Source organism: Musca domestica, unplaced genomic scaffold (assembly GCF_030504385.1).
Source record: "Musca domestica strain aabys unplaced genomic scaffold, Musca_domestica.polishedcontigs.V.1.1 31, whole genome shotgun sequence".
NCBI lineage: Eukaryota > Metazoa > Arthropoda > Insecta > Diptera > Muscidae > Musca > Musca domestica.
In genome coordinates, this window is record NW_026712309.1 from 6441084 (window position 1) to 6455936 (window position 14853).

At 36.3% G+C, this 14853-nt stretch overlaps 1 protein-coding gene across 5 annotated transcripts in view; it reads right to left on the bottom strand.

Annotated features, from left to right (window-relative positions):
* Nucleotides 1-14629, bottom strand: part of LOC101893893 (microtubule-actin cross-linking factor 1) — a 204558-nt gene extending 189929 nt beyond the window's left edge. For 2 of the 5 annotated variants that reach the window (XM_059125040.1, XM_059125031.1), the window contains exon 1: nt 14267-14629. The gene's annotated coding sequence lies outside the window, so the exon portion shown is untranslated. The remainder of the gene's footprint in view (nt 1-14266) is intronic. The other 3 variants (XM_059125043.1, XM_059125042.1, XM_059125041.1) reach the window with 2 other exon arrangements.
* Nucleotides 14630-14853: the final 224 nt, after the last annotated feature.

A 14853-nucleotide genomic window follows, 5' to 3' on the forward strand; every position in this document is an offset into this window, starting at 1 on the left:
CACTCGTCCGACAGCTGTTAAAATTATTCCAGTGACAGCTCATTATATTGTTTACAAGCATAAAAAAGCATTTTGGTGAGTATTTTACAGAGGAAAAGTTATTCGTGATGGAATTCAAGCGTGATAGTGTGATTTCTTTATATTTGGCTGGAAACCACAAGTGATACTGGTAGCGCAGCCCTCACCTCAAGGAAGTGGACGGAAGAAAACAGCAACATCAGCAGAAATGTTTCTAAAAGTAAAGAAGCCACTTGATCGAAACCCGCGTCACAGTGACCGAAAAATGGCTCGTGAGCTATACCAATCCGTTGGACTATTGTGTCTGGAGTATTTTGGAAAGCAAGGTTGGCACTAAAAATACCAAAGTGTCGATCATCTCCAGCAAGTGCTTTGCCGGGAATGGGCCAAAATACTGCAGAACAACATTCGGACAGCGTGTGGCGGTTTCATTGGCCGTTTGAAGGCCATAATTCGTGCTAAAGGTGACAAATTCGAAAAATCTAAACTTTTTCTAAAATTTGATGTTATTTCCGACATTTTTTTGCTTTAAATTTAAAATTTGTGGCGTTTGACTTTATTGCAGCTTTTTTATTCTCACCCCGTAAATGTGCGATCCTCTTCCTGGCCCTGCCGCAAAGAAAAAGTATAAAAAGTTGTAAAAGTATGGGTAAAAAAAAAACACAAAACCTATCGCAGCCATTGATGTCTCAATTTAGTAAACACTGCGTTTACTTCGTCCTCGAAGTCCTCTCCAAATCTTGCAAATCACGAAAAATTTGAGATCTTGTCATATGTTAAAGCCTAAAAATTTCTTAATGACAGTCCAGTCCACTTGAAAATGTGATTAGGACCCACAAAATACCAATGGACTTGTATTCTATGGAGATTCTCCAAAATCTAGCCAAGTATTGTCTTTTCGCCAGAATGTTTCCCAACTTATTGAGATTTCAAACATGAACAAAGGTTAGAAAATGGGACAAGGACTTTCAATACACCCAAAAAAACGACCACCCTATATAAAGCTCATGCCAAAACGTGGGTCCATATTATTCATTTACCTCAAGGTTTGTTTTCATCTGAAATATCAACCTAATATACAAGAGTACAGCCAATTTGGTTGGGAATGGTGAAGTCTACGAAATTCCAAATACCAGACCAAACTTTGGTAAGCACCTGTTGTAATTTCCGTACTACAAGTAATGACAACCATATACCCTATGCATTACCATTAGGACAAAAAATATATAACTACATACCTTCTGCATTTCTAATAAGCTCAGAAATAATATGTTATTTCTATAAAATCTGCAAGGCTCAATAACTTTTAGTATACCAAGTAATAAGAAACGGCAGCAAAAAACCCTAAGGTCACCGGTGTGAATCCTTATGTTCGCAACAGTAGCTCAACTACCTATCAGAAGAACACAAGTTCAACTCCTCCATAGGTAAATTAGTGTATTTTTCACCTCTGCATCGATTTAGAATTATAATTTTGTGGAGTCTCTGACAAATATAAATGGCATCAAATGTACACATATTTCTTTGGGTCACTGTAGGTACCACATACTTTGCATATCACAAACATAAATCACATTCTCATACCGGACATTGGTCGAAATATCAATGAATCAAGAAGTCTTCATGACTTGACCTTGAACCAATTATTTTTGTATTTCTGATAAACCGCGACCAGACCAAGTATGCACTTACACAATTAACAAAAGCAAAAAAAAAAGAACCACTGATAGCGAGTGGATGTTGCACATTTAATACACACTGACATATTCACATATTTTAAATTATAAACAATTGTATTTTGTTTATTTTCTTTGGCTCTTCGTTGTATTTGTTGTAGATGCCTTCATTTATTTTTGAAGCGAATCCGATTTAATTGTTTGCGATAACCCAACTTGTGTTCAATGAACTTTAACAATTTTTTTTTTTTTTTGTTTCGTCGAACATAAAACAACGAACAGAAAATAAATATGCTGAACAACGTGCGATGATGACACAAATGTCAATTTCTGATTTGTGAAAGAGAGAAGACGAAAAGAGCAAAAGATGCATCTCATCATCACTCGGCGAAAATCATCCCCAACTGACACACATTTTTATTGTTTTATTTATTGCTGTAAAAGAAGAGGAAGAAGAGGACGACGACGAAGAACAATAAAAACAAAAATGAAAATAAAATAACATAAAAAGAGAGAGAGAATGGCAAAAGAGAACATTTTCATTGATGACGCGAGAGGATTTTTATTGGACAGGGAAAATAGCCAGAATATGAATCACATGCTTCACACACAGGGACCGACTAATAAATGTGATAAGAATTTCTCCGTTGAAAACAACAGCAACAAAATCCAAAAAAAAAACAACCCTCATATTTCATACGTCATGTGCCATGATGAGGGAAAACTGAGAACGGAAAAACGTGTTGCGGGGAAGTCTCCTAAGGGAAAGAGCACAAACATATTATTCGACAACATTGCTCACTGTTAGTTTACACTGTGCCACAAAAATCTACGTAGACACGAGGAGCAAACAATTTTGTGTTACCAACATCGAAGGCAGATGATTCATGTTTTTCTTTGGAATGATATTTTCAATAATTCATTGGTAACAAATTTTAATTGGTAACTTGTTTAAAAGTATATGTTTCATTAAATTTCTGATATAAAAGACCGATTTGCCAGTTCTAAACACTTTTGGCAACTCTTCGACGGATACGTAGCCGAAGACTAAAGGTGTGAGTACATAAACAGCTTGAAGTCATCGCATGGCATATTTTGTGACATACCATAAAGGTATGCCAGAGCCGCACTCGAATTCTGCCGTCGTTTCTCTTTCTAGTTTGATATTTATATGCCTAGCTATGATGCCAAGCTGCTTATGTATCCTCACCTTAAAGTCAAAAATTTCAATTTATACCTACAACGAAAAGTCGACTGGCAATGTTGTGAAATCAATAAGTAATTGATTTTCGATTTCGGAAATAACGTTTGATTAGCCACGAATTTGGTCTTGACAAAGCTTGCAGTAACGTCGTCGTCGTCACACCACTTAGAAGCCATGGCTCTTACGTTACAGTGACCTGTGATTAATTCCATGACAAATTTTAGGTCTGATTTCCCATGGATATTAGTGACCTTGATCTCTTCTCAGAGAGTTCCAACAAAACTGGTATTGATACAATAACGCTTGATTATCGACATATATAGTCACCATTCCATTCTGATGGACTGTTCCGGTCCAGATGTCCCTGACAGGTATATGGATGTCCAATTATTCGAAGTTCAGCCTTAGTAACGGGCGCCACCAAGGTGAACATCTTCTTGTGAAGACAACGAGTTCCGACATATAGGGCGTTGATAGTTTGACAAGGTTTCCTTGCATTAGACCTGAGATGATAAGGTTAAGTTCAAAAGAGGGCGAGAAGATCGTCACATGTCCTGGTGAAAATACACTTAAGGTAGTATAGGCCTGTTGTGCGCTCTAGACCAAGACCTCGTTGAAAGAAGACAGTCAGTTTACAGTCTATTATATTGGAAATTCAGTTGCCTTAACAAAATTTTTGAACTGTGTTATTTCACACACCATGATCTGATATAGGTCTGGCATGGAGTTGTTCCCTAAAAATTTGTATTTGATATTTGCAAACACTAGGCATTGGCAGAGAAATTGCTCCAATGTTTCATCATCTTCCTTGCATGCCCTACAAATGCTGTTATCTACACAAACTATCTTTAACAAATCAGCTTGTAGGCCCAGATACCCCGTAAGGATGCCCCACTAATATATTCGTTTTTATCTCATTGGTGTCGCCCCATAGGATTTTTGTGGTTTTCCCTACACCTTTCATTGTTCCTTAGGGATATATGGGCGTTTCTTGCCCATGCCCTTAAATATAGACGTGACACATTTAGCGCCAAAACTTTGTCCAAATTTCCTGTTGGCAATTCCCTTTATACATTATATACAATATATAATTTATACATTGCAATACAACAGTTTCCAGTCGGCATTTGTGATAAGAATCCGTCGATCAATGGTTCTCTGGTGGGAAGTAAAGTTTCACATGACGTAGCTGCAATTGTTTCAGACATCCGGCCTGATACAAAGTTTTCCATTGATTCTCCCGTTGTTACCTGTAAAATTTTTTAATGGTATGTCACGTGGCCTGTATTTATCCAATCGTCCGTCGCCCTGAGCTTTATGACAACGACGGCCGCTACATCCGTATCTGAATATACAGGGTGAGATGAAATACTGCAACCAACTTCAGACTGCTGTCATTTCTAAGCCACTCGTCCAATAGCTGTTAAAATTATTTCAGTAACAGAGCTCATTATATTGTTTATAAGCGTACTAAAGCATTTTGGTGAGAATTTTCCAGAAAAAAAGTTATTCGAAATGGAATTCAAGCGTGATAGTGTGATTTTTTTATATTTGGCTTAAAAACCACAAGTGGCTATCGTTAGAGTACTCCAGCGTTTAAATGTGAATAAATCTTTTGTGTCTCGTACCATCGTTGGTTACCATGATACTGGTAGCGTAGCCCGACGTCAAGGAAGTGGACGAAAGAAAACAACAACAGCAGCAGAAATGGTTCGAAAAGTAAAGAAGCGACTTGATCGAAACCCGCGTCGCAGTAGACGAAAAATGGCTCGTGAGCTGAACATATCGCAATATTCCATTCGACAAATATTGAAAAACGAGCTCGGGGCAAACCCATTGAAACTCCAAAAAGTGCAAGAACTTACACCGCAACAGAAAGAAAATAGACTCAAAAGAGCTAAAGAGCGGCTTCGCTTGGCCGAAAGTGGTGAACGGCCAAATTTGGTTTTCTCCGATACATTCGTTGTTCAGCAGTTTGTAAACAAACAAAATGATCGTGTTTACTTGCCAAAGATAAATGTGCACCTTCTGTTGGCCACCAAAACTCAAGCGCCGGCCATGGTGATGGTGTGGGCCGCCATAACAGCCGATGGTCGCCCTCCGAATACTATCGCAAAAATATTCTGGAGGGTGTATTAAAGCTTTGGGCATGCATACATCTTAGCGCAAACCTTGGACATTCCAACAGGATTCAGCACCATCGCAATCAACACGGGCCACCCAAGAATGGTTACAAAATGAGATTCCTCGCTTCATTTCCAGCGCACAATGGCCACCAAAATCTCCAGATACCAATCCGTTGGACTATTGTGTCTATTATCACAACAACGAAAAGTCGACTTTGAGAAAATGTCGATTTTCCTTAGAATATTTTTCGTTGTTAAGTTTTTACTCAGCCTATATTCCATTTTGGATCCCAAAAAGTTTGGCACACATTTGGCATACAACCTAAATGGCACACCCTTTATTTCATATGATATTCCACAAAAAAAATGCAAAGTGCATGCAAGTTGCCGCTGTTCTGTACTCTCATGACACAGGTAACAATAATAAGCGCTGCTATAGACATGAAATCATGAGAACATGCAATGCCTGCAACTAAGTAGCCGACACCAAGTTGGGAACGCCGGTGGTCATGACGATGGTGGTGGTGGTGGTTGAGGACTTTTGGTCATTGTCAGGGTGAATATAAAACCAACAGTTCCACGAAATGATGAAATGCAAGCAATTAAAAAATAAGGGAGGGTAATAAATAGCCAGCCACGTTATTGTGCAGCACCTACATACACATACATATGTAAGTATATATGTGTGTGTATTAATGTCTGTACATTTTGGTTTGATATTTCTTTAATAAAAGGTGTTTTGTATTTGTTTTAGAATGTCTACCTAGAAATGCATATACAAGGAGGTTCCACCCTTTTTTATTCTGGCTTCATTTTATTAATGGTTTTTTATAGGGGTGTAGCGATAGGACCTCTAAATGGATGGATGTGTGTGTGTGTGCATGATATTTCAATGTACACTCATGCATTCTGTGAAATATTATCACACAATCATTCCCGATGAGTAATCACATCCATCGCCCGTCTGTGTTTCATCAAATCAAAAATATTGATTTTCCCCGCATCTAAAATAGAGCATTGCTCCCCAATTCAAAATGTTGTGCTTATTCCGTATGCCAGCCGTTCTCTGAAACTTATTTGGCAAGCTTATTTTATTGCTTTTGTTGGTGTTTTCATCATCGCAAAGTTATTTGTGTTAAAAATAGTTTACTTCTCAGCGATGGGAATGCTTGCTGGTTCTCGTGCCCAACAGCGACGCCGCACTCCCAACATCTGATTAGATGTGCGTCATCATCCAGGCGAACTTAGTCACAATTTTCCATATGAAGGAAAAAAAGGAAGATTTCTTCACTTTTCACTTCGTCGTTGCCATTTCATTATTTGCACAACAACTTGCCGTCGCCGCTGTTGTTGGTATTCCCATTTTATTTCCACTCTGCTCTTGTTTGTCTAATTTACTGGTGATAGCATTCGCCTGGCAGTTTGACGCCTAACTCTGTTGCAGGCAGCTACAAAACGCTAATGAAACAAAAAAAAAAAAACTATTCAAAAAATAACCAAAACAATAAACAGAGCAAAAACAAAGAGGGAGAATGAATGTGCACAGCAGCAGCAGCATCCTCCTGCTCGCACAAACACCGACACTAATAGACCGCACACATTTTACCATCATCAGCGTCATCTTCTTTATCGGACAGCACCTCGGAAACAAAAAACAACAACATAAAATTAAACAATAACAACCATGTGACTGGCAGACTGACTGCCAGAAGAGTGGCTCGCTCTTATTAGAGCAGAGCCAAGAGTTCATTCTCGTTGAATTGGATTGGATTGGCGAAACAAGTGCATGAGTATAATGCTATCATATGGGTGTTTCCACATGTCATTTGAAATAAATAATGAATGTCCCACAGGTAGGTAGTTCGTGGACCTGAAGGTGATAAGAGATTTCTTTCTTTTTTCAGAGAATAATGACAACAGAAACAAGAGGAAAAGAAGATTGCCCAAATCTTAAATAAACACAAGATAACTTTTTCAAATTTCTTCCATTTGTACGTTCTTTTTTATTTCTTTTCTTTTGAGAAAAAAGTAATCACATTTTACAGCACCCCAAAAGTTATCTCTATTTTTAATTCTGACGAGACACAATTTCTTATCAGTTTTTCTTGTTTTATATTTTGGCTCGGTAGATGATGATGTTGCTTAAAAACAATACTTGGAAGCTCGAGAATTAAATCTCTCGTGTTTATGGTTTTAATGAGGAAAGATGTTGCAAAAGCTGTTATCCGAAATGAATTTCGTGTGACATTCTTTTTATCTTCTTTTTCAAACATTGCGAAATTGGATTTTATGGTAAGGTACATCACAAAGGTGTGAAGAAATTAAGGTGTTGATCACCTAATTGCCAGCGAAAGATTAGAAGAAAAATTACCAATGTTCCGCAATTAATATTTGCTAAGTTCAAATATACACTGGGAAATTGTCAGTTTTTAGGTACGAGCGATTATTGTGAAGTAGAACGTCTCGATTTTTTTACATCTCTCATAAACTAAATGCCATTTGGGGCAGTCTAATGTAAATTGAGAGTGATTCCAAAGAAAACTAGAGAATGCGGGAGCTTGACATTCGTGAAATGTGGTTTCAACAAGACAGTGCAACATTCCACCCAGCAACCGGAACAGTGAACTTATTAAAAGCGAGTTTGGTGAACATTTTATTTCCTGTTCGGGACCGTTTAACTGGTCGTACGATTTAACGCCTTAGGACATAGAAGCATTTAATAGTGTAATTTTGGCGACATGTTGGAAAGGTTATGCCAAAAATTTAACTAAAAGGTTGGGCCATTTAAGGCACATTCACAGCTACAATTGCATGAAATAATCTTCAAACATTTAATTCTATGGTCCGTACTATCAATTCAAATAAAAATTTAGTTATTTTTTCAGAATTGTATGTGTGTTCTTTAATCCCCCTGTAGCCTTTAAAGAATCCCCCTTTGATAATTAACAAAATTATTATTTATTAATAAAAAGCAGAAAAGCAACTTAGTTCGGCCGGGCACTCCACAACTTGGAATTAACTAATTTTTTTTAAATCGTCAAAAATCCGTTATATGGGGGCTATACAAAGACAAGGACCTACATTCGCAATTTTTTGTGATTAGGTCCTTCAAATACGAAATTCAAAACAATGTCGCTAATTTCATAAAAATGTCCATAAAAGGAGGTACCCTTATATGTGAGATATACGAAGACGTGAACCTGCTTAGACAATTTTCTGTCATAGGTTGAAATTACGAACTTCAAATACGAAATTTGAAACAATGCCGATGAATAATTTCTCTAAAATCATCAAAATGCCTAATATCGGGAGGTATCATTATATGGTGGCTATACGAAGAAGTGGACCTGCATACGACAATTGTTGCCATAGGCTGCAGTACCCATTACGAACTTTTTACACGAAATTCAAAACAATTCTGATCTATAATATATCTAATACCATAAAAATACCGAATATTGAGAGGTTCAAGTAATTGTATGTCTTAGGTTGTAATAGTCATCTTCAAATACGAAATTTTAAACAATTCCGAAAAAAAATGCCGCTAAAATTATAAAAATACCGAATATTGGAATGTACCGTTATATGGGGGCTATACGAAAACGTGGACCGACATGACATGTGTGCAAAATATTAGCATTCGATCACAATTCGACAGACAGAAGGACATTGACTTAGAATTATAAGCTGATCAAGAACTTTTTTGGGTCGGACATGAGTATTTCGAGGAGTTACAAATGGAATGACAAAGTTAATATACACTCCATAGTATGGTGGAGGATATAAAAATGCATATTATGTTAAGGAAAAGGTGAAGATGTTGCGATCTTATATCTCAATTTATTATACATATATTTAGGTTTTTGCATCCCGATAATTTTTTGAGAATATGCAAATTTGGTATTTCGACTTCTCAATGGGTATCTAATATCCTAGAACAAAGGATGCGATAAAGTCCCCATTCTATGCAATAATGGGATTCTATAGACAATTTTGAATTTATAGTCGGTTTGACACAAAAAACTGTATTCGGGTGCATTCGAATAGATGGAGGTTGGTACTAAAGTCATGCCAATTTCGGCAGCTGTAGCCTTGTGGAATCTAACAGTTCTTTGTAATTTTTCAAGCGATTTATACAAGGTTTAAATTGAATTTTGAAATGTTTTCTCTAATTTGGCGCAAAGAAATCAATCTTGGGCCTAAGGAGTATGATTTCGAATACGGAAAAGAATTACATCAATTATATTTTGTTATCGGATTATTATATATCAGTCACATTCTTTTGGAAATATTTGTGTAGGTAGATAACCGACCATATCATTATTCATCATATGTTTTATGCTCTCTTTTAGTACAACATTTAACCTCTTATATAGGACAGATAATCTAATCAAAAAAAGCTAGGCCCCTCATACATTACAATTCTATAATTCCCAACATATTATTTATCTTTAGTACAGTAACGTCCTATACGACACGCATACAAGTATGCGTATGTATATTCCTTATCTTATCAAACAGTTACATGAATTTATATTTTGGAAAAAAAAAGAATTTGATAATTTTAATAAAGAAATGGTGGACAATCGAAAACGTTTGAAGATATTTATTCTAAGTTGCAATTGAGGAAAAGAAATTCCTTTTACTTTTTTGTTATATTTCATGCTTCTATTAAAATATCTCTACGATATAATGGAAAGACAAACTATATAACCTCTTCAATTTAGAGAAAAACAATTTAAAGAAAAAAGGAATATCCAAATTGTATATTGAAGATCAATTATACACACACAATTTTTAATATAAAAATAATTTATTTAAATTTCCAATTTTTATTTTAGAATACGCGTCCATCGTAGTGGAACAACCCATATCAATAAAATGCCCATATGTTTTTCTGCGGCATACAAAAATTAAAAACATAAGTAATTTTACAAGAATGGCAAAGGAAAAAGTGTTTTAGAGAAATATTTTATATACTTGGCCATGGATACCCAATTCACAATTGTTGTTCGCTTCTACCTCCTAAGGGATGAATGTCTCTTCCATAAACTACAAAACCGAGACAGCTGTTGTCATATCATAAAAAAATAAACCGAACAAAAAAACTAAACAATGAAAGTCAACTTTGCTGCAGGCATTTCATGTTGAAGAATTTTAAATTGAAGAAAAATAACCCCTTAAATTGATCTTAATTAAGCCATGGAGATGATTCCGATGATCGGCGATAAGGATTTACATAACACATGGCAACAACACGAGACCACAATTTAAGCATGAGGCAATGCCTTGGGACACAACAAAGTAGAAATGTGACAAGTTGACTTTTGTCAAAGTAAAATGTAAAATATTCTAAATGTTGACATAGAGCAATTCCTACCTTCTCACCCTGTGAACACAAATAGCAAATGCATTTGATGGCTGAATGAAAACTTCCCCAGTACTTAAAAGAAAAATTGTCTCTAGAGGCAGATAGATAGAAAATAATGGAAAAGTGCATACGACATTTTTTTGTACAAATTATCCCTCTATGACAAATTCTCAAAGGGGTGGAAATGGAAAATTCTTTTCAGGACTTTTAACAAACAAAAATAGGGATTGGCTGGTATGTACATTTGTGTAAAAGAGTGAGGAGTGTTGGCAGGAAATATGATGGACAAGAATAAAGGAGCGACATGATATCGCATCATCAAGTCCATATAAAAAAAGAAATTATGTGTGTGTATGTGGAAAATGGCAAGTAAAACATGCAACATAACATGAATTATGCTTACATCTACTTAAAACACACACACCCGACCACCGCCACACATTCAAACATACTTTATACTTAGTTTTGAAGTTGTTAATTTATCTGCTTTAATGTTTTCCCCCCATTCGGGTGTTATACGAGTGTGTGATGTGTGGCGATGCACTTAGTTTTCAGTTTCATGTTTAGAATGTATTCATTACTCTGGAATGAGCAAGAAACCAACAGTGGCAAGTGAAATTAATCTTGCAGTATTTTCTAGCTAAATATATTTGGAATATGAAAAAGGTAAAACAAAGTCACCATTTAATAGGATTAGGAGTGAAATTGTGGCTGTTTTTTTTTTTTTGCTGGGCAGGGCTATATGTCTTTGAAACCCTCATTCCTTGGACCGGGCCCAAAAATTTTTGTAATAACAATAATACTAATTGGTGAGATTTTTGTGCTGCAGATAATGGACGTAACGAAATTTACATCATGACATAATTTAGGTTTAATTTATGAAAGAAAATGGTCTTTAAATATGGAGTGGAGTACGAATGCACCCTGTCCCAATCAAAAATGGCGCTCAATAGGAAAGAAATTCAACTCTGTAAGGGAGTTTTACAGTGTCAAATAGATTTTTAAATATACAGAATTCTTATAATGGGGAAAACAACAAACCAAAACAAAACTAATGGAATGTTGAGGTTATTTCAAAAAATTTAATCTAAGATAGTAGGACTATACCGTTTTATCCCAAAATTGTACAACGTCGAAAATATGAATTTCTGTTGCAATTCAATTTCAAGTTATTTTATTTTTTTATTCAAAACAAAAACTTTATACATGTTTTAACATAATAGGGGCACCAAAAGAAAATTTTGTATTTAGGAGGTAGCTTTGTTCTACCTTCTGCAATTGTGCCGTTAAATGCACCACCACAGTCATACAGGGTTAGATGGAAAAACTGCAACCAACTTCAGACTGCTGTCATTTTTACACCACTCGTCATCTCTGTAAAAAATATTCCAGTGACAGCTTATTGTATTGTTTGCAAACGTACAAAAGCATTTTGGTGAGAATTTTCCAGAAAAAAAGTTATTCAAGCGTGGTAGTGTGATTTCTTTATATTTGGCTGGAAAACCACAAGCGGCTATCGTTAGAGAACTCCAGCATTTAAATGTGAATAAATCTTTTGTGTCTCGTACCATCGCTCGTTACCGTGATACTGGTAGCGTAGGCCGAAGTCAAGGAAGTGGACGGAAGAAAACAGTAAAGAAGCGACTTGATCGAAACCCGCGTCGCAGTGGCTGAAAAATGGCTAGTGAGCTGAACATTTCGCAATATCTCATTCGGCAAATATTGAATAATGAGCTCGGGGTAAACCCATTCAAATTCCAAAAACTGCAAGAACTTACACCGCAACAGAAAGAAAATAGACTCAAAAGAGCTAAGGAGCTGCTTCGCTTGGCCGAAAGTGGTGAACTGCCGAATTTGGTTTTCTCCGATGAGAAAACATTCGTTGTCCAGCAGTTTGTAAACAAACAGAATGATCGTGTTTACTTGCCAAAGAGGTCAGCTGAAAATGTGCACCTTCGGTTGACAACCAGAACTCAAGTGCCGGCCATGGTAATCGACCGACCGCGGCATCAGAATAAATGCCGTATATTATCGCGAAAATATTCTGGAGGGTGTATGAAAGCCTTGGGCACACAAACATCGCACTCACGCGCCACCCAAGAATTGTTACAAAATGAGGTTCCTCGCTTCATTTCCTGCGCACAATGGCCACCAAAATCTCCGGATACCAATCCGTTGGACTATTGTGTCTGGAATATTTTGGAAAGCAAGGTCGGCACTGAAAAATACCAAAGTGTCGATGACCTCAAGCAAGCCCTCGCCGGGTATGGGCCAAAATACCACAGAGCAACATTCGTGTGACGATTTCATTGTTGCAGTTGTTTTATCTCACCCTGTAATTGGGCTAACCCACTGGATTTGAATAAAAATGGTCATGTCCAATACTTATACTTAAAATATATCCACATAAACATGGCTTTATGGGTATAATGCAATTGACTATTTGTGAGATACCATAACGCCATAGCCATAAACATTACCGTAGATACACCGCCATTGCCGTAGATATTATAAAAATATCTCTGGAAATTGTGAATATTTGTTAATTTGTGTTGCATTTCACCTCCCAGATGGGACCTTGCCGAATCAATAAACACTTCAGATTAGCATCAATAAATAAAAATTAGCAAATACCAATGTGCGCAGAGTTTTGGACTACAGTGTACAGCGCTTGAAGAATGTGTAAACGGTGTATGTGAATGTTTTCCTTTTATTTTTGTCTTTCTATCTTTCTTTTTTATGTATTTTTGAACTTGGTTGTGAACTCGATTTATATTACAATGCACTTTTTCTTCGTCTTCTACTCCGCCACCTCCTGGCTCTGGTAGTTTTGACTTTCGTGTAGCTGTTTTTGTTTCGTCTTGCATGCATGTAGTTTTTTTTATTATTAGTGTAGTTGTGATAATGATTACCAATGCAGTTTGGTTGCAATTGCTGGCGTTGTTGTTGGGTTTTCCACAATTTCACAGTTAATTTTCACAACAACATCATAGTTTTTGCAACCGCATCATAATCAACAATGAATCTTTCAAACAACGAACGGTTGCAACAACGATGTCAGTCACTCCACACACACACCATTTGCTGGTGCTGTCCGTCAGTCAGTCAGTTAGTGGGAAAATTGTACAATAGCCGTTTGGGTTGCTGTGTGTTTTTCTTTTCCATCCAACCCATATTTCCTCGTCCTTCCTTCCCTTCATTAACTTTGTTTTTTGAACTCCGCGCGTCAGTCTTTTTGCATGCATGAAACTATTCATTCACAGCCGTGGAAAAAAGTACACTCACTCACTTCCAACTCTCTCGCTCTCTGTCGGGCTCAATTCTCTACACACTCAACTCTCTTGCCAAAGAAATTTGCTGGCTTGTTGTTATTGTTTTCTTTTTTATTATTTTTTTTTTTCATTGTTTGCACTTTGATTGCATTTCGGTACTTGCAGTTGTTGTTGTTGCTTTTCTTCAGGTTAAAGACAAGATGTTCAATCGTTCGTTGGTTTCTTGGATTTCTCCTTCTTTTCCCACATTGATTTCTTTTTCTGCATAAGATTGTATTTTTTTTACAGATTCTCATATTTTCTTTGTGAAAACTTAAATAAATTCGAACATTATCACATCAATCAACGAAACGGTAACAACAACAATAATAAGAACAATTGTAGTGTTATTGCACTTTTGTATTCATCTAAGCAGCTGTCCCTCTCCTTCTCACCTTCCTCTCAATAATCTTTCACTTCCTATCGACAAAATTGTCTATATTAACTTAATTTCTGTAAACTTTTAATTTAATTTGATTGTTGTTCCGAAATATTAAACAATTGCTTCGAAGTATTAAACAAAAAATACGATTTTCTTTCTTTAAACCACTATTTATTACCGTATTCCTTTGCCTTCCTTTGAAATGAAATGATGACCAAATATTTCTGTATTCCTTTTTGTATGTCGTCGTCTCAAACTGCAACAAAAACAGCAGCGGCAGGATATATTAACAAAAAACACAGTAGGAAATAATAAACACCACTTAAAAATTTATTTATTTATATTTTGTAAATTTAAGTATTGCACTCAGAAACACACACACACTCTCTGTTGAATTATTTTCACACAAAAGAGACTCTCTTTTCTTCTTGAACAATTTATTTCTTTTAATTTCAAATGGAAATAATGATGATTGCTTCTTTTTTCTTCTTTCACTATATTCCGCGCGCGGCAGGCTGTTTTTCACATCCTCTCGTGTGCACGAACATTTAACAACTTTGGAAATGTTGGTGCCTACATCTTTCTATATGGGAAAAGTTAACATGGGCAGTCGATAGTCGATCTACTTATCCCTATTGAGAACATTTTGCAGAGAGGATGAGAGAATTTTGTGTGAGAATTGAGAAATTGGCTTTCTCTGTATGTTATTTGTTATTGCTTTTAACATATTCTGTTAAAGGGGACAAAAACTATGATAAGAAGCAT